General features: G+C 37.0%; 1 protein-coding gene across 15 annotated transcripts in view; it reads left to right on the top strand.

The window, feature by feature from the left end:
- Positions 1 to 2654: 2654 nt before the first annotated feature.
- The window catches only part of BAZ2B (bromodomain adjacent to zinc finger domain 2B), a 101372-nt gene continuing 76677 nt past the window's right edge, over positions 2655 to 27349 (top strand). For 14 of the 15 annotated variants that reach the window (XR_001414586.1, XM_014966529.1, XM_014966535.1 and 11 more), the window contains exon 1: positions 2655 to 2693. The gene's annotated coding sequence lies outside the window, so the exon portion shown is untranslated. Of the gene's footprint in view, positions 2694 to 19030; positions 19149 to 27349 lie in introns of those variants that run through there. The other variant, XM_014966528.1, reaches the window with a different exon arrangement.

The following is a 27349-nucleotide window of genomic DNA, read 5'->3' on the forward strand; positions in this document are numbered from 1 at the left end:
TTAAGAAATTATCCTATTTGCATACCCCAGCACCTGCTGGTGGTGCTGCACAATTGCATGAAGTGATTTTGCTTATGCACGTGGCTAATGTTGAAATTTTTTGTTTTGGGAAGAATTCTTAATATTTTCAGAACATGAAGTGTTGGAGCCATATTGAAGCCTGTTTTTAAAACTGTCATCTGTTTTTACTTGCAGTTGTGCAGTCTTTTCTATTTTGGTTTCTTAAGTGCCTTTCCCAATTTCTTGTGGAAACTCCTTGTTTACAATTTTTTGCGTTTCTAGCAAAGTTCTAGAGGATTTTCAAAGTAGTGAGCCTTTTCACTTACTAAGGGTCGAGAAGAAATTAGAAAGTCCCTCTCTCTTTCCTCACACTTTTGCATACTTGGATCCAGTCAGAGCAGACGAAGTTGAGGGAGAAGTCAGAAGCTGGGTAAAGGAGATGTGTCAAAGCAACGGACTGTCAGAGCTCATCGGGCTGAGTCTACCACTTCAGATTTCTGGCCAGTCTTTTCTTCTCTTTTGGAACTGTTGGTTCCTTGGGGAACCAAGTAGGCTACTTTCCAATGTGGATGAATCCTTAGGGATCTGGGTAACTTTTCTAAGAGAAACCTTTTATTCTCATTGGGCAGCACTGAGGGCTGCAGAAGCTGTGACTGCGCGGTGTGCTCTGCCTGCCTGTAGAGTCAGTGGTTATCACTTCTGGCACGTGGCAAGATGGAACTTCGAGAGCTGCTTTCACTATCCTTGATTCTATTGAACCTTCTAACATTTTTCCCAAGGTTTGGGTTTTGGTGGGCTGTTCAATGCCTTCAGGAACATATGTGCAAATTATAACAAGCATCAAGTACTTGAACTTCAGCTAATATAGTGAATACCATGTTTCCAACTTAGAAGAAGAAATATGACTTTGTTTTCTACTTTCGGAAGGACAATACAGTTTTCTGTTCGACCAGCAGGATTGTTGAGAGACTGGCAAAACACATTTCTTCTTTTTTTTTTTTTTTTTTTTTCTTTTTAGCCTTTGGCTCTCCGAGGCTTTGCCCCAACATTTTAAATGTTGGGGTTGTTATATCATCATAAGTGTTTCCAGCACTTTTTTCTTTCTTGTTTCTAGTCTAGTCTAGTGGGTTTGGTTTTTTTTGGTGTTTTCAAAGCCTGGCAGTAGAGTAGAGAAGAGAAGAGAAACAGTAATGTTTTGATTCTCCTTGGGAGAAAAAATGTGTTTCCTTTCCTGTATGGGTTGATGATGTTGCCACTGGCTGTTATGAGGAATGATTCTTTCCTGGCTGTCCTTTGACAAGGGAGAAAAATGCCTGTTGTTTCCCTGGCAGCTCTGGGAACGTAGTTTGACTGTACTGGCCATAACAAACCAAAACCAGTTGTTTGTATCAATGCCCACATGTTTACAGATTGTAATTCAAAATGAAATTTAAAAAACTATGGCTGTTGTTGATGTAATTATCTACCTAAATTTAAGTTGTTGCTTAGCTTACCTAAGTCTGTGAACGAAGCTCTTACTTATGTAGATGGCTGAAGTTTTGTGTAAATTTATCAATATGTTTTCTTGATTGTGCCACTGTGAGATAGGCCAGCTTTATGCTCCCATCAGTGTGATGCTGTAGAAAAAATTCAAGAGTAAAAACATTTTTCTACACATTTGTTTTTTAAAAAAAGCATTCAGTGTAAAATCAAAGACCCAAACCACAAAAAAACCAACCCTGAAATGCCATTTTACCGTAGCATTTTTGATATGTAAGCAGTTATGCATATTTGCTCAGTTAAAATTCTCTGTCAATGTAGCTGAAGAGAGTATCTACAAGCTTTGCATAGCAAGCATATTTTTAATGCTACAGAAGATACTTTTAAAGGATTGAACTGTAAAATTTCACCGACTCTTTAGTAGTCTTCATTAAAAAAAAAATTATTAGAAAACCCCAACAATTCCAGTTTCCTACTACTATAGCAGGTAACGTTTTCCTGAAACGTTTGTGTTCCAAATGTTGCATCTGTTATGCTGATTTCTACTTCCTATATAGTGTGCATGAGCTATGTGTTTAAAAAAACTTGATCTATCCAGGGGAAAAAAAACTGGGAAGAAAACAATCCAAAGAAGTATTCAAAAATTATTTTTATTTTTAAATTTTCAGTGAAAAATGTGTGGATTTTGTACTGATATAGAGATGCTTCTCAGTTCTCCTAGGAGAATTTGAAATCCTCATGCTAGAGAGCATCAGTAATGGACTGAAACTCTGGTTCCATATAAACAAAATTGAAAATCCCCACTGATTTGTGCGAGGCCATAATTCTTTTTGCATTTTAACAGATACCTTTGACTTCCTGTGCACATCAAAGGGCAACACATTGTACTGTATCATTCACAATTTAGCAAGGGTAGAATGGGTATGTGTATTTAAACAGCTGGTTGCAAACAAAAAAAAATGTGATTACATAACATTTGGCTTAAACTGTTCTTGTCTTAATGGCTTCATATCTGGCTGTGGGAAACAAAATGTTTCCAGTATGTTGAAAATACTTCACAGATGTGGTTTTTTGAGAAATGTTACTGTTCTGTTTGATGTGTCTTCCTTCGTCCTTGTAAAAGTTTCTTGATGCAAGGGTGACTCAGCTGATGCTTATTTTCTGTTTGCAGGTTGCAAAACAGCAATGTCACACAACTGACTACGTTCATCACAGTGAGTAACCCGTAGCACTAAGCGTTCTGATAATTTTCTGAGAAGCATGAATCATACAGGGAAAAGGGAAATGTTATGTACTGCATGGCTTACTGCTGAATTCCACATCCAGGTCCTGATTTCAGCAAGACATTGAGCACAGGCTTAACTATGACTTTTAGATTCTTAGTCCGCATGTGCAATTACTCTTGTGACTTCAGGCTTAACTATTTAAGTAGGTCATTAAGAATTAATGTCCATAATAACCCTGTTGTCATTCTTTCTGTTTTTCTTTGTATGTAGGCTTGAAATATAAATATGATAAATGTAATTTTAGTATGTTACACATTTTCAATATATGTTTAGTAGTTTTGATGTCTGATGTTATACAGTTTAGGAAATATTTAAAATCAATTGAGAGATTTTGCTGAGAGTTTTGATTCCAAAATCAATTTTGGCAAATTTGAAAAGTATTTTGAATAGTCAGAGAACGTGTGTTATTTTGCTACATGATGAGCATGAATTATCTTGTTTTATTAATAGATAGCTTACTAGACTATTAGGAAATGAAGAATTTTGCATTCACATTAGGTTATGTGTTTTTTTTCAGGATAACTCAAGGAAACAAAAAAGGCTTTGTGTCCTACTCCTATACTTTACTTTAGACAAAATTAGCAGTGAAAACTAAAATAGATAGAGATTTAAACAGAAAGCTTGACTAGCTTTGCTTAGCTCACAGATGCAATTTTCAGTCACACTTTCTAACTTTCATCGTACTTACTGTCTGTCAGGTACATAAAGTAAGACAGGAAAATCTGAAATAGATTTGAAAGGAATTTTCAAGTTTATTATTTTGGTGCTCCTTGTACTAAACATCAACTTGTGATAATGTACACTGAAAATAGCAAATGACATACTTAAATTAGTAAAGACATATTGTAGGTTTATGTGCAGTAATGAGATATGTTGGTTAACAAGAGCCTTGTTTAGATCCCAGACATGATATTGTGTGATACGGTGGTGTCTTAGGTTTCAGTTGTGACCTTCATGCCCTCATCCAGAGGTAACTTTACTGTCAGTAAAGATAAAATTTTTACTCTACAACTTTCCTAGAAAAAGGGGGGAGGCTAAATAATTCTTTTTTCCATGCTGATTAAGGTAATTTTTAAGACTAAATTTAGAAGACTGAGGTTTTAGAAGTACTTCTTCAAGTGTACAGTTGCACACTTTATGTACAATGCAGAAAGAGAAGCTTCTAGAACCATTACATGTGAGTTAAAACAGTATTTAAGGGGATAGCAAGAGCACCAACGTGCTGAATTCAAAGAACAAATATGTTCATATGGAGCGAGCAGGAGGGATCAAATGAATTAAAAGTCAAAAGAACAGTTCTCCAGTGAACACATTGCTTGGCAGGCAGTGGTATGAGAGCAGGTAAGGGTAGGAGGTAAGATAGTCTGCTATGTTGAAGCGAGGAGCAGCAATTGGAGACAATTGAGGAAAAAAAAAAAAGCAGAAATAGAAAGGTCATTAAGAAATTTGCAATAATAGACAAAAATAGGAAGACTGTATCTAGACTTTAGAGTTTACTGGAGGCATCAGACACGGTGAAACTTTCTGTAATACAGTAGTATATTGTCAGCTTCTGTAAGGTGAGCCAGTTTTAATGAAAAAGCTTTCTTTTTATAAAAGCTGAACCCTGTTTTTTTTGTTACTGAGGTAACTTTTTTTTTCTGGGACATACTGAAAGTGAAAGACTGCTACCTTCCCAGCCTCCCTGTGTCTGAAGAAAGATGTTGAAACTTCCTTGAAGAAGCTTCAATTTTTGCAGGGAGTAGAGGGATGCAGTATCTAATTAGTTTTAAACATTACTCATATCTTGGGCTTAAAAAAGCTAAAACTGCTAACTTTCTGACTTGTGAAAAAAAAAAAAAAAAAAGATTAAATTGGTCCTTTTCCTTGAGAGGGAGATGCAATCCCATTGAGAATACAGGTACATAGAATTATGAAAATAACCATTGCTTAGGTTGAAAATTTCTCTGTAACTTTTCTTAACACTTATGTTATGAGGACTCCTTCCCTAATGCTTTGGGCATTATTACCCACAAACAAGTCTAGATCCTACTTTGAGGGGCAGTTTTCCCTAGACGCTGTGAGCTGGCTGCAGCTGGCTTGTGTGACTCTGTGGAACCATTAGGAGTAGCACTGAACAAAAAATGCGTTACTCAGTAGAATGAGAAGAATGCTCCTTAAATGGCCGAGTTGACATGCATAACTTTTCTTCCCTTTAAATATGCAATTGGAAAAGAATAGGAGGAATTTATGGAAAGATTTGTGCTTTTTGATCAGTTTTCCCTTTGACCTTAAAAAAATACAAGGGAAATAATATCTGAGTGTAGACATCTTTCTCTCAACAAGTTTATTTTTAAAGCTATTTTTTGTAGTTATCTCAGTGTACCAGTTTATTCTGCTTCTGTGTTTATGGCCAAATATAAGTTACTTAATCCTTTTGTGAGGGATGAAAAATGTCAAAAAACATGTTAAAAAAAAGAAGAAAACCCACATCCTTAGACATCTCTAGCATTTTTGTGGGTACAGCCAGTTCTTTAGTCTACAAACATACTTTTTTTTCATGATGCAGTAACAACCCTTCCATCCAAAGAAGTTGCACTTCAGTATGCAATCAGTTGTAACAAATAGGTTGCTCAAGGAGGAGCTTGAAAAGATTAGGAAAAATGGCAATTAAGAATTCCTACACTTACTTTTTTCCGTTTGGGGGGGGGGGGGGGGGGGGGGGAGGTAGAAGAAAAAAAGACCTGAGGCAAAGAAGATGAAGGTGTTTAAGATGTTTAAACCATGCTTTGTACAGAAAGTAAAAGAAAGGATTTGACAGGTTTTAAAAAGTACCCAGTTTCTATTCACAGTAGCAAAGCATTGGCCTACTTTGAACTGGTGACAGGAGTGTGAAGATGAACAACAACAAAAAATGTGTTTGAGTTATTTCGCTGGACCCAGGAAGGATTTTGTATACTTGAATTACTGGTTCTAAAATGTAGAAGCAACTTACCAAGAAAAGCACTTCCCTCACATGTAACTTAAGTGTGTGTAAATAGTAGCCTGTTTGCAAGCTAAATAAAAACATAGCAAACTTGCAGAAACATGCAAGTTAGGCAAACATCTTGCTTCTTTTTAAAACCATGTGATTTATCACTTGTTAGCTGCTGTATCTCAGAACAAAAGAAATAGGATAAAAAATGTGATTGTTGAACTGTAAGTGAAATTTGATAAGAAGTCTGGGAACTGGCAACTAATGAGAAACTAGTGATAACAAATTGGAACACACTGTATATAGAGGTAAGGGGGAAAGAAAGAAGGAAAATTAAGTGAACTTGGGTTAACAAAAATAGTTCTATGATTCTATGGCAATTTGAGTGTATCATTAGCTCCCTCCCCACAATTGCTCCCATTCTTCTCTTCAGAAGTTAGCTTAAGCATCTAGATACAAAGCTGAATCTGCCTTTTTTCATCATTTGAATACTCAAAAGGATGCCGAGAATTCATGTGAAGGTGCATTTGGCTATGGAAAAGGAATCTTTGAATTTATATTCCCCCAAAACAATTCTGGGGCCTACAATACAAGAAGCACATGAAACTGTTGGAGCAGGGCCAGAGGAGGCCACGAAGATGATCTGAGGGTTGGAGCCCCTCTGCTGTGAGGACAGGCTGAGAGAGTTGGGGGGTTCAGCCTGGAGAAGAGAAGGCTCCGGGGAGACCTTAGAGCCCCTTCCAGTCCCTCAAGGGGCTCCAGGAGAGATGGGGAGGGACTCTGGATGAGGGAGGGGAGCCCTAGGAGGAGGGGGAAGGGTTTGACCCTGAAAGAGGGGAGATGGAGCTGAGATGTGGGGAAGAACTTGTTTGCTGTGAGGGTGGTGAGAGCCTGGCCCAGGTTGTCCAGAGAAGCTGTGGCTGCCCCATCCCTGGAGGGGTTGAAGGGCAGGTTGGAGGGGGCTTGGAGCAACCTGGTGTGGTGGGAGGTGTCCCTGCCCAGGGCAGGGGGTGGCACTGGGTGAGCTTTAAAATCCCTTCCAACTTTAACCATTCTGTCATTCTACAAAACCATGCTGTTCATTGCTGGTAGTAATAGTATTTGAAAAGTAGCAGTTTGGGGGTTTTTGACAGTGTAGGTGGATGTACAGTTGGCAAGCTTAGAAAAAAATACAAAAGCTTCCAAACCAGCCCATCCCCCAAAGTACGTGAGATTTATTTTTTTTCATACATGTGTGTAACACCTGCAGATTGCATTATATCTTTACTTCAGTATAATAACAACAATTAACATTGACTAAGAAACTAAAAATAATAGGATTTTAACAGTTTTATATGCTTACAGTAATTACACAGTGTAAATAAAAAGCAGAAGGCAATTACGCCTTTTCCCCACTTATTTTTGCATAGTTATTTTTAGAAAATACTCTCATTAAAAATTGAATCAAAAGTAGTTTATTGCTGTATGTTGCTGATTTGTCTGTAAATACGGTCATTGTGTGTGTATGTGTATATGCTTGCTTCTATGTGTATGTTTAGATTTATTTGTCAAGGAAAAGAATTTAGCATACTAGAATTAACAATTATGGAAGTAATATTTCAAAATTACTGAAAGTTTCAAGGAAAGAATTAATGAACTGTACTTCTCTGTGGAATACCTGATCTTATTACAGTTTTCTTTTAAGCTAACAGACTACCTTTGATGTTTTATATAGGCAGTTTTGAAAAACAAAATAAACCCACTACTGACATGACTTCTGTAAGAGTTACTCCAATTGTTTTAACGCTGCTGCTGTAGGCCAGATTTAATAATGGTTATTTGCTGAATGGGTTAAAGAGCAGATTTTGATTATGTATTGTCAATCCATGATTAGCATCTGTTAGGAGAAATAAGTGGTTTATTAAGCTTTACTGTACAGATGGCAACTGGAGGAGCTCAGATGTAAATTGAATTTTTGGTAGTATCACTGTATTGTTAAGACCAGCTGGTTTTATATTTGCAATAGCAATGATGTGTTTGCACAAAAACCATTTTTGTTGTTTATAGTTACTTCAAAAGTTTAAAAGTTAAGAAATCTTTTAACATATATATTACTAGATAAGTGTTTTCACTTTGCTTTCTTATTGAAAGAAGTGCTAGTAGCATAGTGTTCTTAGCATTTCAATACAAAGCTTTGTCTGATTATGGGAAATGAGAAATATTTTTTATAATTAAATTTCAGAGTCTTAATACACAGTAGCTCTGTAACTTAGATGTTTAGCTTAAGAAGACATTTCTAGTCAACTATTGAAAAGATAATTTTCCCTGTGTAAGTTGATGCAAACTTGTCTTTTGAATCTAAGCCTTTAGGGACTTCGCTGCTGGTAGCGAATGTGAGCATTGTGTTGCTGTTTCAACTAGAAAGCTGCTTTTAGTAGGACTTCACCAAAACAAAGCTCCAAAAGGTGTGATTTGGGTAAGGGTTACAAGTTCAAGGAGGGAGGCATATTGTACATGGGGTTTTTTTATTTGCTGTTACCAGAATTCATAACGTTACCGTGAATCATTTGATATTTGATTTCATACTTAAAAATCCTTAGGCAAAACTAAATTTGTGTCATTTAATTTCTTTTTTGCTTTTAAGGTAATTAGCAAATCCTGTGGTAATAAAACTGGAAACAGTGGAATCAAAAGAGTCAAAACTGAGAAGGCAATTGGAATCCTTAATTAAATAAACAATGAGAGTTCTTTTATTTTCAACTTGACAACTGGAAGAGCTTAGATGTATGGGTTGTGAGAAACTGATGTGAAAACAGAACAGCTTGGTAACGGGGAGCGGCAAACTGGTCAACATCTCTTCCACCATGTGTGAGAGGCACAAGGTCTTGGCTTATTCTTGATTTGTGGTTGTACTGCTGCTCTTCCATTGTTTGTAGCATCAGTAGTCCATAAGCATTTACTAATTTATCTTAACAGTGGGTGAATACAAGATTTTTTTCAGAAGTTTTTGCCAAGCAGGATTGGTGGGTCAGCAGCTGGAAGGCCATTTTGGTTTTGGTGGCCGTGTGCTGACATATAAACCGGCCGTGGCCTCTCGGGGCAGAACAGTCCAGCTGCACCGTGGGATGCATTGGCAAGAGCAGGAGCCTGAAGGAGTGACTCTCACTGCCACGCCCGGCCTTTCTGATGCTCCATCCAGAGTGCTCTTTCCTAGTTTCAGAGTCCCCAGTACAAGAAAGGTAGTGACATCCTTTAGATGAATAGGGAACAAAAGTGCATGACATAATTACAGATGTGTGAGAGAACCCGAATTGTTCATCCTTGAGGAGGCTCAGGGAAGCTGACAGCTCTCTTGAGCTGCCCAAAAGGTGTTCAAGAGAAGAAAAGTCAGATTCTTCTTGTATATGTACAATGAAAAGAGAAGAGACAAAAGACTCAAATTATGCAAAGGGAAAATTTTATTAGATAAAAAGGAAAAATTCCTGAGAATGAAAGGTGTCAAACCTCATGAGCCACCAATGTGTGCTGGCAGACCAGAAAGCCCCCTGCACCCTGGGCTGCATCCCAGCAGCGTGGCCAGCAGGGCGAGGGGGGGGATTCTGCCCCTCTGCTCTGCTCTGGGGACCCCCCCCCTGACCCAGTGCTGCCTCCAGCTCTGGGGCCACCAACAGTGGAAGGACATGGACCTGTTCCTGGAGCCGGACCAAAGGGGGCCACAGAGGTGCTGGGAGGACTGGGCCCCTCTGCTGTGAGGACAGGCTGAGAGAGTTGGGGGGGTTCAGCCTGGAGAAGAGAAGGCTTGTATGTTTAACATGTTGAGGGTTTGTGTGGCGGTAGTTGGATATCTGTGTGACTGTATGTGCTTACACAGATATTTGTAATGCAAAATTGTTTCTCCTGTGTTTCAGTTTCACTGTAAAATCAAGCTGCAAGTTTTCATGTTTAAAAATTATTCTAGAGTACCAACTTCTACCTGAATTTCAAGACTCCAAAGTTGATGTCAAGGAATACATTTATTAAGTCATATTGTGATGAGCCTGATGATAGGCTGTATATTCTCATACTTGATGGAGAGTGTGTGTATACATGAATATATATATATAAAATTGGTTATATCAATCCATGTATAATCTCTTTTATCTGAGGACCTAATTCTTTCAGTATGCATTCAGTAAGGCAAGATTATGTTTCCTTTTTTGTCTCACCTCTAACCTGGATTTTTTTTTTTAAATCGGTTTCATATACATCAAGCGATGTAGAGCTGAATGTAGTTGTGTTGGTTTCATAGTTTATTCTTTAGGTGGTCTGTAATAAGGATCTTACTAAGCATGTTTTGTTTATTTGGAAAAGAATAAATAGACGTGTGCATGTACGTCATGTAAGTAGAGATTTTAAAATGATCAGGTGTTTTCTAACTGTTTTCACATGTTTTGTCAGTATTTGAAAGGTTTTCTTTTTAGGTTTTCCAAAAGTAATTTATTTAAAACAAGCCCAGCAATGAAAAGGATGTATACTTGGAGCTTTAATGGTCTTGCACAATTCAGAGGGAAGTGAAGAAATGGTATGTTAGAGCACAGCATAAATGCATATCAGTTGGATAAAGCATGACTTTAGAGCTTGCAGAGGGGTTATATCTATCATCTGTTTTAGACGTATTACAGAGGTGATGTCAAGGTGAAAGCAGACTTGCAGAATGGTTGGAAATCATTTGATATTCTGACTCTGAGGCTGTAAATGGCTCTGTGGCAGATGGAGTCTTTGTCAAGAAAGAAAAATGGCAGCTTTGGAACATCATAGATGTTTTTGCTTAGCAGCTCAGCACATAGACTGTGACCTTCCAGTGTTCAGGAGTTTCTCCTGTGCCTTAATAAACTGTCCTCCACTTTTATTCCCTAAAGTAGATAAATAGTAGTCATCATAATTCAGTACCTCTTGGGGGGGTATTTCAATATGAAAAAACATAAGCATGCTTCATTGCCAGGTTTTGTAAAAGTAAGCTTTGAAAGGATGCTTGCAATTTCTGCATGAAGTGCCAGAAATAGCTTTTAACTACACATTCTGTGTTACTGAAAATAATACGGGGGGGTGTGTTTGTGTGCATAGATATGACGACTAGTACAGCACAGCACTAAGACTGTATATGTGAATTGTTAATTCTCTGGAATAGGATTTTAAACCACAACAGCAACCACAGTAAAATGGACTGTGTTAATTTGTAAAATATGTTCATACTGTGGGTACCTGTATCTGTGTGATTTATTCCAGCAAAATACAGAATTCTAGACTGTATATTGAAGAAGCTATTTCTGGTTAGTTCAGAGAGGATTAATGTGGTTGATAAATTCAGTCTCATTTCTGAGTCCATGTTTTTTCTTTATTGATAAAAATTCAGGTATCTCTTAGCACCTGGTAGCATCTAGAGTACTGTTGATATGGTTTCATCTGTGTTCTTGTGTGAGGTCAAGTCTGTAGAACAAGGATTCACTTGTATCTGCACAGTAACTGGTTTCTGTATTCTCATTCCTAATAATGAAATTTGTGCCAAGTTGTCAAGTTTGATGTCCTGTACTTAAGATATATGCATGAGTGCTAGTGCCAACAGTTATGTACCAGAATCACATATTTCATATGTTCAGTAGATTTGGATAGTTTAGAGTCTTTCTCATTTAATTTTTTGAATTAAGATTATATCCTTCAGTTGTTCTCCCTGTTCTTAGGTGCCATACACAGTAGTTTGATCCCTAATAAAACCATTGATGTTGATTGTTGTAGTATATGGCTTCAAGAGCCTATAACATCTTGTAGAAGATGCTCAATTGGACAGTTGACCTATATTACAGGGTAATAAGTCATTGTTAAGAGTGCAAGCATTTCACAACTATCACTTGTCAGCCATACTCTTTAGCCTACTTGACAATTGTTAGAATTATAGAAAGCAATCACTGTTCATCACAGACGAAAATGACCCAGCACTTTCAAGGGTCAAGGTTGTTGCATTAGAGTCTCTTTCTTTCAGGCCCTGGAGGTTGTATAGTCTTTTCTTTTAAAGGTGAGCCCGTTATAATTAACTGTGCCTCTGTCTATTTGCAGAAGGAGAAGTGCTTTGTAATTGAAACAGAAGCATTTTTTGATAGTGTGTGATTGAAAATAGTCTTCAGACCTCTTATTATTGGACATCGTAATGCACAAATGAATGTAAGACTGCTTCATGTGACATATGTATGCCTGGATGTTTATGTCTTTAAAAGTGAGAGAAATGGAAGGAAGAATAAGGCCATGTGCTATATGCTTTCAGCGTTCAAAGCTCTCAATGACATAAGCGCTTGTTAACTTAAAAAGGAAGAATTGGAGCACATATGAGGAGAGTTTATGGAAATCTTTATGCTTTCAATTATTTGCCTGGTTCATTACATCTGGTATCTTGATGGTATTCTTCCTGGGCTGTATAGTGCCAATTTGATATGACTGGCTCCAGGGGTGGTGAAGTCCATTTTCAGACATTTCATTATTTTTCTGCTCTGTTTTTCAGTGGTCTCTTGTGCCTTCTGTTTCTTTGGTGTCATGATGGCCATCATAACTATGGAATGACTGAATGACTTCCTTATGCCCTGGAGATAAAATGAGAAAATAAATTGCAAATTAGTTTCATTTATTCCAAGGAGTTCTGTATGCAGTTCTGGTATACTAAAAGTAACTAATTGGCGGTGTATCTTCATGGAATTAGCGTTTTGGAGTATTAGTTGAAAAAGAAAGGAGAAAACCATGCAAACACAACACCCCCCCTCCAAAAAAAAAACAAACCCAAAAAACAAAACAAACCTACCCTACCAAACAAGCCAGTGAATGTTTTTTTTTCCTTCTGCTTTGTATTAGTTTTTAGTATGACTCTGGAGCTTATCAACAATAATGGTAACTTGATAGTGGCATTATAGTAACAATATATTATTTGTATTATTTCAGTTAAAAAAAGCCCACCTGTAAAATGAGAACAGGGAAAATGTTAGTGGGTTGTATTAATAGTTTTGTGAGTTTTGGGGTGAATTCAAAACATAGTTTTGATACTCTTGGAGCTAGTGGTGTAAATAAGTTGCTCTTTACCTATGAGGTATAAGGCAGCATATATGCCACAAAAACAAAATACAGTATTAGTATAAGGAGAGATAAATATCTTTTAAAATACTTTCCTAATTTTTAAATTTTTATAGTCAGCTGAGTAGTAGAATAAGTGATTCCATTCAGGATTCATCTCTTGTTCAGGCAGTGTTTTGTGTAACTGGTAGGAGTACTGCACGCTTACGCATACTGTTACTGAATTTGCTGCATTGTTTTACTTTGGTGTCATGACGGTTTTGCATGTTCGTGCCAAGCAATTATGCTTTTATTCATGTAATACTTCTAAATTCTGTTCCTGTTTAAACATTAGATAAACAATTTTTAAAAAAGTGTTGTTCTTGTATTAAATTCTTGTACTAATTGGTGTGCAACTTTAGTTGTGAAAGTGTAGTTTGTTCCAAGTGACAGCCAATTTTTATTTGATATTCCTGCTGTCTTGCAGAGAAATCAAACTCCTTTGTCTCCTTAGCACCCATTGATTTTTCTTTCAAGACTATGTTAACAATGCTGATGGAGCCCATGCAATTAGAATCTACATTTAGCAATAAGTAGAGAAATACATTTTGTAAACTAAAAAGTGTTGTACATGCAGTGTTAACAAAATATTTTACAATATTGTTGTACTTGAAGCAGTAAAACCAGGAAAAGGACGAGATACTGAGAGGTCGAGGGAAAATGAGAAAAAGAACAAACGATGCAAAAAGAAAATGACACTGAGGTCTTGGTTTAATACATATGTATTCCAGGTTGATGGCTGATTTCATTAGCAAATCTCATTGTTATGCAATGTCTGTTCTTCTGCAGCAAAATGAATATTGTATTCTCAGAGGGTCTGTGAGTGTGCGTATGTGTATATTATGTTGATAGATAAAGAATATATATTTATAGTTGTTCTAACCTTTTAAAACTTCTTAAAAATCTTTATATTTTCAAAATAATTTTATATTTCAATTTTCCAATAAAATGGTAAATTAAAGGTTATTTTTATGGAAAATAGCAGTTTAACCTTCCTTCTCTATGCATTTCTTTGCCATGTTTGCTACCTGTGTGATATTTTCCCCAGAATCTTCCGTTTGACTAAATAAGTGTCAAATAATACTGACTTTACCATATAAAAAATTAAAAAATACTATAAGAATATTGGTCTCTAATCCTTTTTTAAATGGCTGACAGTAACGTCTATGGAATTTTGAAACCTTCGTTTCAGTCTGAAATCTCATGAAACTAGAATGACTCATATTTTAATAGAGCATTCTGAAAAATATTGAAAAACTGTTAGTTGTAAGATACCTCAAGCTTACTGCGAAATGATGTGTTTTGGTACATGCACAGTGGGTTCCTTCAGATGCGGATGTGCTTTAGTTTCTTTTGTTTCCCAGTTGCTAGTTAAAACTACTGTTTCTGTACTACCGAGACATTTTGATAAACACAGTATTGAAAATGAGAAGGAACATACGAGAAGGCTTTGATGGAGGAAAATTAAAATGCACTGAAAGTAATTAATTCAGGTATTTTTCTATGGTCCTTCAGAATTTATTCCATATATAAACTTTGTGGGGTTTAAATCTAGTAGCAAATGTATGAAATGCTACTAAATAAACAATGATGTGGGTTTTTGAATAGTTTTTTGTGATTAGTTCTGGGTAGTGAGCCCGCATGGAGAATGCTTTTGGAGACTCTGGTAATGTAAAGAATAAACTAGTTTTCTGGGTTTTCATTTGAGTGGTTTTTACATGCCTTGGACAAATTCTGTTCTTATTAGGGTTTTGTTAGATATGTGTTTAATAGTAGTAGAACGTGGCTGGGTCTTTCTGTAGTAGCTACTGTGTTTCTTCCAATTCCAAGGTACTATTCTAAGGATCAAATTGATAGATGAAGTGTCCATGTGTTTGGTAAATAATTCCATGAAGACCAAAGGGCTGTTAGAATGGAGCTAAATCAAGATCAGTATGACCAATATATGCAGCCAGAATATGGAGGAGGAGAGCAAAGAGAAGATGCTTTCCCCTGGGACAGGGAGCCTCTTTCCCTTTGCTTTGGGAGGGCTGTAACCAGTGTATCAGCTGATGGGGTTTAAAGATTGGTTGGTTTAGGATTTTTTGGTGGCAAGAAACTAATGAAATGAAATTATCTTGCTGCATCTTAATGTTTTCAAATGTGGAGACCAATTTAAATGTCTGGTGTTGAGCTATGTGACAGTGGAACCCAAGAATGGCCTGTGCAGGTGGGTATGTGGGGAAAAAAATTACATTGAGGTTTGCGAATGTTGTGAGAATCTAATTTATAGGGACACAAATAGGACTGGTTTTGGTGGAGGGCTCTTGGGAGTCAAAGGTGGTTGAGACTTTTGACACAGGCTGAGCATGAAAAGGAAAGTTGGTGGCTTATTGTGTCCATGTGGTATTGCACCTTTTTCTCCCCCCTTACCCCCTCTTTGTAGTTTAGTTGGAGGTCACTTTTATTAACTTGTTAATTTTTCTTGAGAAAAAGATTATTTTGAATTTCTAGTGCCCCACCCCAAAAATTATTTCTGTAAGTAAGGAATTGTCCCTTTTGTCCCCTCCTTATTTGTCCGTGCAGCTAGTGTCAAAGGATTCCTGCTAAAATTGTTAGAAACAAAGAGAGACTGATATTGCAATTGGAACTTGAGAAATTAATTTGTTGATTTTAATGCACTACAGAGATGACTGCAGGGAGTTCATCCTCTCCAGAACCATTGCTGTGGGTTGTATGCACGGATGATGCTGGATTTGGGTATTGTGTTTCTATTGGTAAATGGTTAATGGTTTAAGCAAGAGTTTCTGCTGTGAAATAATCTGTATTTGTTGACCTTCACTAGAGGCTGCATTGAAATTACATGATCTTCTCAGGTGAGCATAAACATTCATGGCTTAATTGCTGTTATATTTCTTTATCACATGGTAAACTGAATTTTTAAATCAAAACTTTTTTTGGAATAGAGCTACCTGAATGATACAGGGATTGATACTTGTTTTTTTGATACAGTGTTGAGAAGATTCTTACACTGAGAAGTGGTATGATTCTTAACATTCTGAAATTTCCTTGGCAAGGAATCATAGCACGCAGGAGCTCTGTAAGAAGCTATTGATGTTTTTAAAAAAATCCACAGCAGAGTTTTCAGGATATTGTATTTTCTTAGACCATAGATCTATTTCCCCTGAGCAGTGTTCGAAGTCTCAATAAAAAAAAGCACTTTAATGTTTTACTCAATTACTGTATATATTGTTTATAAAATATTTTTAATTTTCTATTTATTTAATTTTAATTTAATTTAATTTTTTAACACCCATATTTATACCTAGACCCATATTCAATACCCATATTTTTAGTTAGAATTTGCTACGTAGAAATTGATAGTCTTTTTAAAAAAAAAAACATTCCCAGAAAGTAACTGTTCAGTTGGGCTCCACAGTTTGACACTGTCCCATTTTATGATGGCAGGTGCTGAGGTGTATTTGAAATGTACCTGGAGTGGTGATTTATTGTAGCATATGCTTCAGTGTCCTGTTAGGCCTGTTTTATGAACATAATTTTTTCATGGATCTGAGGTGCTGGACACCAATATTTTAATAGCCTTTAGAATTTCTGTCTGAGAACATCAATCACTGAATCATTATTTGATCTCTGCTGATCAAATGTGGAGGTGGTGGATTGTAGTTCAGTATATTCAGCGTGTCTAATGGTTGTGCTGGTAAGAAACAAATCCCTTTTTAACACCTTGCACAGACTGTTACTGGGCTGGGTCTGATTCCACATGGAGTTCACAAAGTCAGTATGGACCTTCTGTTTGGCTGTTTCCACTGCCACATTTTTGTTTCCCTCTCCTTCGTTGCTATCTCAATGCAAAACAGCCATTCCACAATAAGTATTTTTCACATTATGAGCAATATGGATTGAAATAATTTTAGAAAAAAAGATAATTTATGACCTAGTATTAAAGATGTAGAACTATAGTATGTGGGTCTCCCTGAGTCGCAGAAAACTCGAGTTCATTGTGCCTGGATTTTAGTGTGCAGATTTCTAGAATTAAGAATAATTCCCAGATTGAGACTTTATATCATGATCTTCTAAGTCTTCCTGAGAGCCTTTTTGCAGCGATGCTAGTACCAAACTTACTGATTAAACACAACTTGTATTGTGTTTTGAAACTATTTTAAGAGTACTAAGAAGAGTTTTGCTGATACTCCTTGTCTTTGTAGAAGGCTTTTCTCTTCTGATGGTTTGATCGTTACTGTTTTCTTCAGAAACACTATTTATTGTTTCCCAAGACTGAGTAACAATAGAAAACCAGATAACTGAAATGCTGAAGTTTTGATGTGGTTTTACTTAAGGGAATGAGTTATGTCCAAGTGTTTGATTAGGAAATCGTGTCTGTATTGATTATAACAAGGAAAGCTTGCAGAAGTCTTACTCTAGCTATTGTTCTGGGGGCAGAGATCCCTCTTGTTGCTGTGTCCCACCTCATGGGGAGGGTGTGAGGATGACAACAGTGACTCCTGTGCGGGCACCGCTGGGGACCCAGTGGAGGGTTTGCTACTGCAGAGATGCCCTCCCAACACGAGGAATGGATTGATCTGTTCCCCTGCCCCACCTGTGTCCTCTGGTGTGCAAGTCATCTTTTATCTTAACTGCCTGCTGAAGTTGGAGCCCTTGTACTGGTGTTGTAGAGCACTGTAGCAGTTCCACTTGCATCTGCCTTTTATGTAATAAGTTGACTGCATTTATTGCTTAAAGAAATTGTCAGTGGACCATAAGGAAATTTGGTTAGTGGACCAAATACTTACTCTAGTTGCTTGGGACTAGCAAGCGTTTTTTTCCATTACTCAAGGATTTTTTTGTGGGGAGTTGTTGTTTTTTTTGTTTTTCCTTTTAATTTTCATAGTAGCCTAGGGCCCTCTTCAGTTCCACTGGTGAAAACCAGGTTTTTAAACTAAAGCTTGGTGAAATCATTTTTTGGGAAAGATTATAGGTAGGAAAAAACTAGCTGTTCTCCCTGGATCACTGCTTTGTGTCTAATCCATATGTGATTAATTTTTTTGAGGAGGAAAAGTGTTAGACACTCTTTTTTTTGTAAAGGCACAATTTTTTCCTGTTAAAATTGTGTTCAGTAAGTTAATTTTGATAATTTCTCAATATTGCTAGTAGATTTCTTGATTGTGCTTTTTTGGAGCTTTAAATTCTGAACAATGATTAGCATTTGTTTTTCCCAGTTTAAGGTTTTTCTGGGGTTGTTTAGGTTATCATTTCGTAGCACTCTCTCACACCAAAACAACTTTATGAGCGGTTTATGAGCTGGGGGGGGTGTGTGTGTGTACAGAAGCATTGTTTAAAAGAAAAGTTTTTTATTCTTGAGCTCTGATTGAAAAAGACAGCCAAGTATGGCACTGATGCCTATGTAACATTGTGGGAAAAATTTCCTTCATGGTTCAGTTATTTTTATGTTTTTTGCTACTTTGTTGCCCCACGTAATTAACTGGCAGATGGGCAGGTCAGGAGAGCTGCCCCTCACGGGGCTGGCTCTGCCACAGGAGACATGCGTGTCCCTCGCCCCGGTCCCCTGCCTGTCCCTCGCCGTGATCCCGCGGCTCCGCCTGCCTCCCCGGCTGTTTACCAGGAAATCGAGATGTGTAAACTGCAGGAAGTACTGTTTGACCCTCTCCCACAGTATCTCATTACAATAATTGCTAATCTCTGAATAAGACAGCCATGTTTTGTGTGTAATACAGAGGGAGGTTGTGGTAGGTTTCGGATGCTCCCTCAAATACAGCTTTGTGAGTGCTCGCTTGAATTTCCTTTTCAGGGTAACGTTTGACAATAGACATCTGGCAACCTTTGGGCTCAGCAGAGCTGAGCACGAGAGCGTGTGCTCATTCTTCCTTCTTGACTGGAGGAAAAAAAAAAAAAAAAAAAAAAAACACCACAAAACCCAACCGGGTTTTTTTATCATTTCTATTGGGGTGGCAGGCAGAAGGTGCAGGTCCCCTGCTCTTTGTGGGAATATTGTGAGGTAATCCTGACTGGTGGACCCAAACCTGAACCAGAGCCACGGCCACTTGGCCCCTGGCTCGGATCCCACCAAAATCCAGGGATTTCCACCCCAGGGGGATTCCCACAGGGAGCATCCAGGGAAGCACACCACTGGAAACAGCTTGCAGGTATCAAAAGAGAAAACCTTGGTCTGGTTATTTCAAACTGGGGGAAAAAAAAAAAAAAAAAAGAGAAACCACCACCAAACCCAGCACGGCTTGTTTTGGAGTGCTGTCACCGCTCTGTAGCGACAAGATAATGGCTACCTCCTGATTAAACCACTCTCCACAGTAAGCTGCTCATCTTCTGTATCTATTCTTCCATAATGCCAAGTGTTCAGCGCTTTTCCTCTCTGCTTCCCTCCCTCTTTCCCTCCCTCCCTTCCTGGCTATTAGTTTGGAATGTTTATAGATTCAAGTAAATATATACAGAGTTGCAACTTTCAGTTTTCTGATATTCTACTGCTTTTTTGCAATGCTTTCTGATAGCAGTGATGAGCAAATAAATCTGATTTGCATGAGACTTAAAAAAAACATTAAAGTCTATTTAGATATTTAGGCAACTCATTAACTTTATGAGAAATTCTGATGAATACTCATTGGACAAATACAGTGACATATAATGCATGTGTTCCATGCACATTCTGAAATATTGGTATTTCATAGCTTATTTTTATCACTTGCAGAACTGTTTCGTGTCTAACATAAACTTAGTTTCCAAATAAAACCAAACAGCCTTTTTGTCAGCTTTTCTTGTAGTTAAAGGAAATTTTGTGCTGTTTCTATATTTACTATAGTTGATGTGTTATTTTTACTTCAAGTGTTTTCTTGGCTCTTGCTGATGAGGACTGGGTGGTAGTGCAGCTCTCACTCAGTGCTCAGGGTGAGTTTTATTTTGCTCCAGAGTATCAGTCTAACAGATTTCATATTGTAACAATGGAGGCAGTGCATTTTGGTCTTACTTTGCTCTGTTAAGTGGGTTTACAATGATTTATTCTTTTAAGTTTGGTCTTAGGCCAGTAAAAATTGCACAGAATTTTCAATAGCATTGTACGTACCAGGATATATGTAACTGAAGTCCTACACCAGATCATACCTATGTGTGTTCTTGATTATTTCCTGAAAGTTTAGAAAGGTGCTGTCAAATTTTGCAGTTTCAATACAAATTCATATTAAAATAATATTGTGCTCTTAGTACCAAATATTTCTATAGTGAATTCCTAACCAAAGTCATTGTTCTCCAAAATGTCCACTTTTTCTATTATTGTATCTTACTGTGGAAATGATTTCAATTACTATTGAAACAATTTCAATTACTAACAGGAGGTACCCACTATGTTGATAGATACTGGAACTAAAAATTAAATCTGGAGAAAAATTATGATTCAGTTAAGAGAAATAGATATTTTCATAATAGATAGTTAGAAAATAGATATTTTCAAATTAAATAGCCATTATTAGCAAACTTGTAGACAACATATAAAAGAAATCTGCGTTTGTTCACACTGTGAGAAATATAAGTAGGTGAAACACAGAAACAGTGTTCCTTCAGCTTTGGGTAGAAAAAGTTTTTTGGAGATGCTTGACCTATTAGTTCACAGGCATTGTTATATATATAGAAAAGGGTGTGGACAATAGAGTGGCCAGGATGCATAGATCCAGGTTTATTTTGAGGGGAACAAGGCAGGAAAAATGCCATGGGGAAGAAAAAAAGGGGGATTCAACCTATGTTGATTTGGTAAAGGACTCTTCAAGTGGTGGTGAAGACTTGGTATTTGGGAACTGTCAATTTGCACTGTTTTTTCCCCCAAATACTTAGCCATATATTCTGAGGATTACTGGGGAATGAGTGCCAGCCAGGAGTCTTTATGAAACTATGACCTCTTCATAGTGAGAGCATTAACTACAGAATAAAAGTTTCACGGGATATCCTTAGGTTTCTTACATGTGTGACCTCACTCACAAGCCCCTTTAATGCTGGCTACTTAATTTGAGGGACCTGGGAGTGCTGTTCTGTACTCAGGGAGCAGCCTTTGGCCACCACTGGGCACTTCTTGTTGCCACCCTGCTGCTGCGTGTAGGAGCGGGGGCTGCTTCCCCCTCCCCACCCTGCAAAGGAGCTACGGTTCTGTCTGTTCTCAGACATGACTGATGTACTCTGCTTTTGCTGAGTACTTTTAAATTCTGAAAGAATGGTGTATGTCAATACTGCTTATCATCATTAATCTTTAAATGATTACCAGGCTTTGCCAAGAAAACACCACCTGATACAGCTAAAACTGACTTCTGTGTTTTAACTGGAATTCTTTAATAATGTAGGAAAATGTAATGTTTAGTGTGTGGCTTTGTTGGAAGTCTGGAATCTAGAAACATATTCTGATACATACTTTTGTTTTCGTAGGTGGAAATATGGACACTTTATTATCTTCATTCTCTCCAGTGTGTGGAAATAAAAATGCACTCTGTCAGGTTCCTTATTTCTAACCACTTCCTTCAAGTGTGTAAATAACATAGAGATGTCAGATTTGCATCTGCTTGGTTCGTAAGAATAATATTGTGAATGGGAATGGAGTCAGCAAGGACAGAATACTGACATGGTAATAGCTGCTGTGGCTTCTGTTGAGGCTTGGTTTTTTCTTTGTATCTTAAGAACCCCATTATTATTCCTTCTAGTTTCTCTTAGTTAAACTTCAGTGGACTTTTGTGCGTGTGTGTTTTATTTGTTTTGTTTCACTTAAATGTCTCAATTTTTAAAAAATACCCTAATGCGTAAAACTGGAAGAAAAGGTTACGAACAAATAATCAAAGATATTTTGGAAGTGACGGTGGATGCCAATTATGAAGCTGAGTTTAGTCGATGGCTAGTATAGCACAGAATACTTCCTTCTAGAACTGGTTCTGGGTTTCCAAAGAGCTACCTAAGGGGAACAACATGAAAACATGGAAACTATTTACCTGTGCCTCAGCCTATTAGTGGGAACCATTGCATTCCTGCTAGATGACACCACAAGGTACTTTGAGAGTTCAGAACTGAGGAACTGACATTCCTCAATGAGAAGTTTTTCAGTCAAGGTGTCAAAACTCAATGACATGAGAGGACTGACAGATTTCTTGCCTATCACATGGGCTAAAACTAAACTTCGCTGGAATGGGAGAACTGAGTGTACGATTTGGATGTTTGGCTTTTTCTCTTTTTGTTTAAACATAAGACAATATTAATGTTAGAATAATGAGACTGAAGTTTGGTGCTATGCTAAAGCAAAATCAGGACCCAGTGCAAAACCTGGGGCTGGTACAGGTACACATGCAAAAGATTTTTCTCCTGAATGCTTTTCTGAAACTCTTAGTATCCAAGAACTCATTCCTCATTGGAGTATTCTGGTTGTTTTAATTTTAGCAGTCTTTAAATTAGTAAAATAGTACGTTAAATTGTGAAGATGAAATGAAAACTAAGTAGCAGCTAATGCAGGCTGTAGACCAGTAAAGGAATCCTTTTCTCTCCATCTTTATTCTTTGGAAGATTTACAGGGGGGTACCCATGAACTAGTTTCAAGTTGGTTACTTGAGCTCCACGTGAGTCAGTACACGCAAATAGATATCTGTGTTGGTGGTTAGTTCTTCCTAAAGTTATCTTTACCTTAGCTTATGCTTTTAAAGATAACTATTTGGATTGGCATTTTCTCTGCCCGCTCATTTTCTTATGTGCTTTTTTCCAAACATGAAGTAAAATAATACCAGGTGAGCAAAATACATTGTTTGTAGTGAGCTTTTTGGAGAGTTTTTGTATATGTATGTTAGAGCAGATAGATTAAGTTTCTAAAAGTTAGCCTTTGCTTTAGTGCCTTCTATCATTCCTTGGCAAAGATAGACAAGGTTCAGTTATGGAAATACTAACAGCATCTTTGGCACAAGCATGAATTTTAACTCTCTTGAATTTTAAGAACTCCTGGACAAACCTCACTTTGCAAAAAAAAAAACTTCAGAGGGGCACTTCCTCTCTAAGTTTTTATCAGGCTCTGTTGGCACCTGTAATGGGAGCTAAGCCTAGATTTTGAGCTTGCTCAGATGAAGTCTGGCTTTTGAACCATGGGAAGGGATGTACAGTACAGTGGCTGGACTGGACCTGAGTTTGAGTGACGAACGTCAGCAGAAAAACAGAAACTGTGCTGATGACAGACGGAAGGTCAGGATTTGGAAGAGCACCAAAAAAAAGGCATTGACTTGAGCTGTCCCAGTTCTGAACATCTTGGTGACCATGTGTATTTCTCTTTTGTATTGTATTTCACACTTAGTTCTGTGTCTACTCCAAAACCGGTCTGTTAAAGTTGCTGTCTGCAAATGCACTGCTATACGTTTAGTGGTAGGAGATGATGAAGCAGGTTCTTAGATTGAAAAGAAGAGTTCTTGAGCCATTTAGCAGAAATTATTTATTTATTTATTCATTTATTTAAAATAAATACATACATTGACAGAATAGTTTTTGTATGTTTTAGGGATTATCCTTAATATGAGGTGAGTTTAAATAGATATTTTGAACAGTGAATATCTATTCAATTAATATGTTTTGTTTGAGACCTGTTGGTTTCATAAAATACAATGCTGATTATGAATACAGGAATGGATTAGAAAATTGTAGACAGATCATACAGTGGTCAAGAACACCCAGCTGCTAAGCAACACTGCTTTATCCTGTTTGTTGACTCTTTAATAATGAATGCCATTACATAATACTAGAGAAAGTTCATGTTGAGAGCTGCATACATAAACAGTTGATTTTCAGAGTTTACATTGATTTAGTAAACAGATTGCTTTTCTGTCTTTTGTCATGTTGATTTGGTGCTAATATGCGATTCTTAAGAGAATTTATTTAAATATAACTGAACTGGAAGTTTCTTAAAAATCTAGGACTTAACAAAAATATTTTAAAAAGTATTTTTTGTTTTAAACTTCACTCTAATGTTTAATCAAAATAATATATTTTGAGAATATGCTGGAGCCTCCCCAATTCCCTCTCCCCACCCCTTGGCATCCCACACCCCCCTCTGTTTGGAAATATTAGTCTAAAAGGTGAGGTTGTTTTCTTGGTGCCATTTTCTTAAGTCATAGAGCTGGCAGTGGGAAACATTTTACACAATACTAATTAGAGTTATGAGGACAGGAATTTATATGAAGTATAAATGTAGAACATCATTGTAATCAAGTGACAGTACGCTTTCAGAACTCATTACAAGAAATTTAACTTACTTTCTTGAAAGTGCACTTAAGTTATCCATTTTTCAAACTCCATTCAGTTGACTGAAACAATGCAAAATTTGGATATTTTCACTGGGCTTTAGTTTGAACTTTTTGTTTAGGTCATACTGTTAGATGGTAGACTGTTGTATACCATGCACGCAACTTTATAAACACATTAAGACCAAATTAAGAATTATAAAATAAAAGAACACTAGTTTAGCTGAGTGGATCACTTAAGGTAGCTAGCTACCTTAAATACTCGTTTCTACTTGCATTTAAAAATAAAAGTTACATTTCAGTCCACTGTCAATAGCATTTAGAATTATGTGTAAAGATTTCGGTAAGTCAATTCTGTGTTTATTTAAAAATAGTCTTTTTTTCTAAGATTATCAGGTTTAATTAAAAGTGCTTCACTGAAAAAAGACTGGTTGCTTTAATGTCCCAGTCCTTGGACAGCCACTGTGTAGCTGTGTGAATATTGTCAGATGAAATAGAACAAAATGATGGAATCTTTTCTTTTTCCTTTTTTCCCCCAAAGCTGTGTATCTTGAAATGTCAGCTACAAAATAGCTACTGGTAATCTTTCTCAACTGTTTGTATGACAGTGCAAGAAATTATGATTGCTTATTTGGGTTTACGTCATCTCTGTAGATGAAACATACTGATGCAGAATTGAGCAGCCACCAGGAGTTTGCAAAGGGGGCTCTTGAAGGAATCCCCCCTAAAACTCCCTGAAGAAGCATCCTGGCTAACTGTGATGACAGTTGCTCTGCCCTTTCAGCTGCCTTGTGGGCTGCATGGTCATGGGCAAGGTCAGAAAGCTCTGACACAGTTTATGGAGCCACATTATGTATGTGACTCTTTCACCTGTTTTCAATTGCATTTTAAAGAGATTATTTTGTAATTAGTGTTCCTTTCCCTGTTACTTACAAGATATAGCTATCGGTAAAAAATTCTTCTTTATGTGCAACTGAAATACAGCTTTCATTTTTCAAACTTTTATTTTCTCCTTCCTTCCTTGTGGAAGAGAAGTGTATTAAGAAAAGTTGAAAGAGACTGTGCTGCTGAACTTTACTGCTCATTCTGGTACCTTAATTTCTAAAATGACGCTATTCTTTGTTGTCCCTTCTTAGTAGGTGAGGAAAAGGGTAATAATATAAAAATATGCTCATGCTTTCTTGAGTTCTGAATGCATTTCTTCACCTCTGTGAAATATCTATTTTTTTTGCATAAGTAGTGCGTAGTTGAAAGAAAAGATTAGCATGATAGACATGAGCAAATAAAAAATTCAGATGCATAATAACTGGTGAGTAAAATAATGTGGAGTGTATCACTAGGTAGCTCTATGCAGGAATACTTGTTTCAGATATAACATAAATTTTTAGGTGTGAGCAGGGAAGATAACCAAGTGATTCTCAGGAAGATGTCTATTTGCTTAGCTTCGAGAGGTGAGTAGGAGAACAGGATAGTGATAACCACAGAAGTTGTTTGTGCTTACTCTCAGTCACGGGATGCTAGACTGGGTAGTGGCCAGATAATGTGTTACTGACTAGTCCTTTTGTTCTTAGTAGTGTTTGGACACTGGGGGTCTGATGTTCCTGGTAGTGGGAGCCCTAGCAGACTATTAGGTTTGTAGGACTGTAGAGCAAAATGTAATTCTTTTGAGTCCTTAACCATAAATTATGCCACCATGTCAAGGAATGTGTTGTAAGGGCCCCCTGCTCTCCCCCTTATCTGAGTTACTTTCTTGAGATTCTCTTTAGGAAGCCTACTTCCACATAGATTTATAGATTTAATTCAGCGTTTTCTACATTATAAGCTGTGATGAAACAGGCATGTCGACAAAGTATTGCCAACAAGGAAGCAATGCATTGTCTTTTTAGCTCAGTGTTAAAAATTACGTGATTCTCAAATGACTGGATAAGTTAGGCACAAGTCTGTTGTGTTGTTCAAAACTAGAGGAAATAGAATATTTAACACCTTATTTTTGAATACTTCCAACAAAAAGGAATAAAAAATGGGCTTTTGAATAACTGAAATACTAAAAATAACCTTTATACTTCTTCATCTTAGTATTCTGATTATTTTTGCAGCTATACTTAGGAACAGAGTTTTTGTTTGATAGAGCCAAATAGAATTTCTTTAAAAAGCATGCTGGTGAAATTGCTCACTTATAATTTATTTTCTGTGCTTCTTCAGCACTTACTGATTTTCGAACTACTGTTGGCATAGGATTTCTAATGTGGGTTCCTGTTAGCTATTTCAGAGCTACCCTGTGAAAGATTTTTTGCTATGCATTTAAATAATGTTGTATTGTGTATCAGTATGCAAATATTGATTAATACTTTATGAATTTTATGATAGAGCATATTATGATATATTATAATATATATTACATGATAGAGTATATTATGATATACTTTATGATAGAACAGCCTGCTCTAGTGGGAGGTGTCCCTGCCCATGGCAGGGGGGTTGGAACTAGATGATCTTTAAGGTGCCTTCCAACTCGATTTTAAAAATTGTAGAGGTAGTTATACAGTTTGCTTAGTGTCCTCACGAATTTTAGTAGTATAAAACACTATTGGTCTTGCTTCTGTAAAACAGTGTAGTAGTACTAGAATCTAGTGCAGATGAATCAAGTATCAAAGTCTCAGAATCAGAATATGAAAAAAATGGTTCAGTGGGGAGTAAAAGATTGACTTTTACACAGAAACTTGAAACGAGCTTAAACAGGTTAAAAACATAACTGTCATGCACAAAATATAACCCTTAAAAACTGATATTCATCTCAGGTCAGTGTAAAATACTGCAGTGATTCAATTTTTTTCTTGGAACAGAAAGGTTTGCAAAACGTCAGTTCTGAAATTATGAAACACTTGTTTCAGCTTGACAGAATCTGGCAGAATTGCCTCTTTTGGGCACTTAGGAAACTGATGCCAGGGAATCCTTGCATTTGAATGTTCTTCAGATACTGTTATTTCAGCCTCTGCAGTCATGACAGAGTCCAGGCTCTGTATCAGTTTTAGGTAGTGCAATACTTATTTTCTGTTTAGGATCTGCTTAGCAGTGTTGGAATACAGACATGTGGTGCTGTCAGCTCTGCTCCATGAGATATGTCTCTGTGAGCCATAACATTGTCTCCCCAGAATTGCAGTGTACTACTGTCATCCTGCTCTCTGAAGCATGAGTGCTCATCTTCAGCTGGACGAATTGCACAGCTTTTCCATTGGCAAAAGTAAATTATATTTTGGACT

The sequence above is a fragment of the Calidris pugnax genome, unplaced genomic scaffold (assembly GCF_001431845.1).
Source record: "Calidris pugnax isolate Ruff unplaced genomic scaffold, ASM143184v1 scaffold48, whole genome shotgun sequence".
In the NCBI taxonomy this organism is placed as follows: domain Eukaryota; kingdom Metazoa; phylum Chordata; class Aves; order Charadriiformes; family Scolopacidae; genus Calidris; species Calidris pugnax.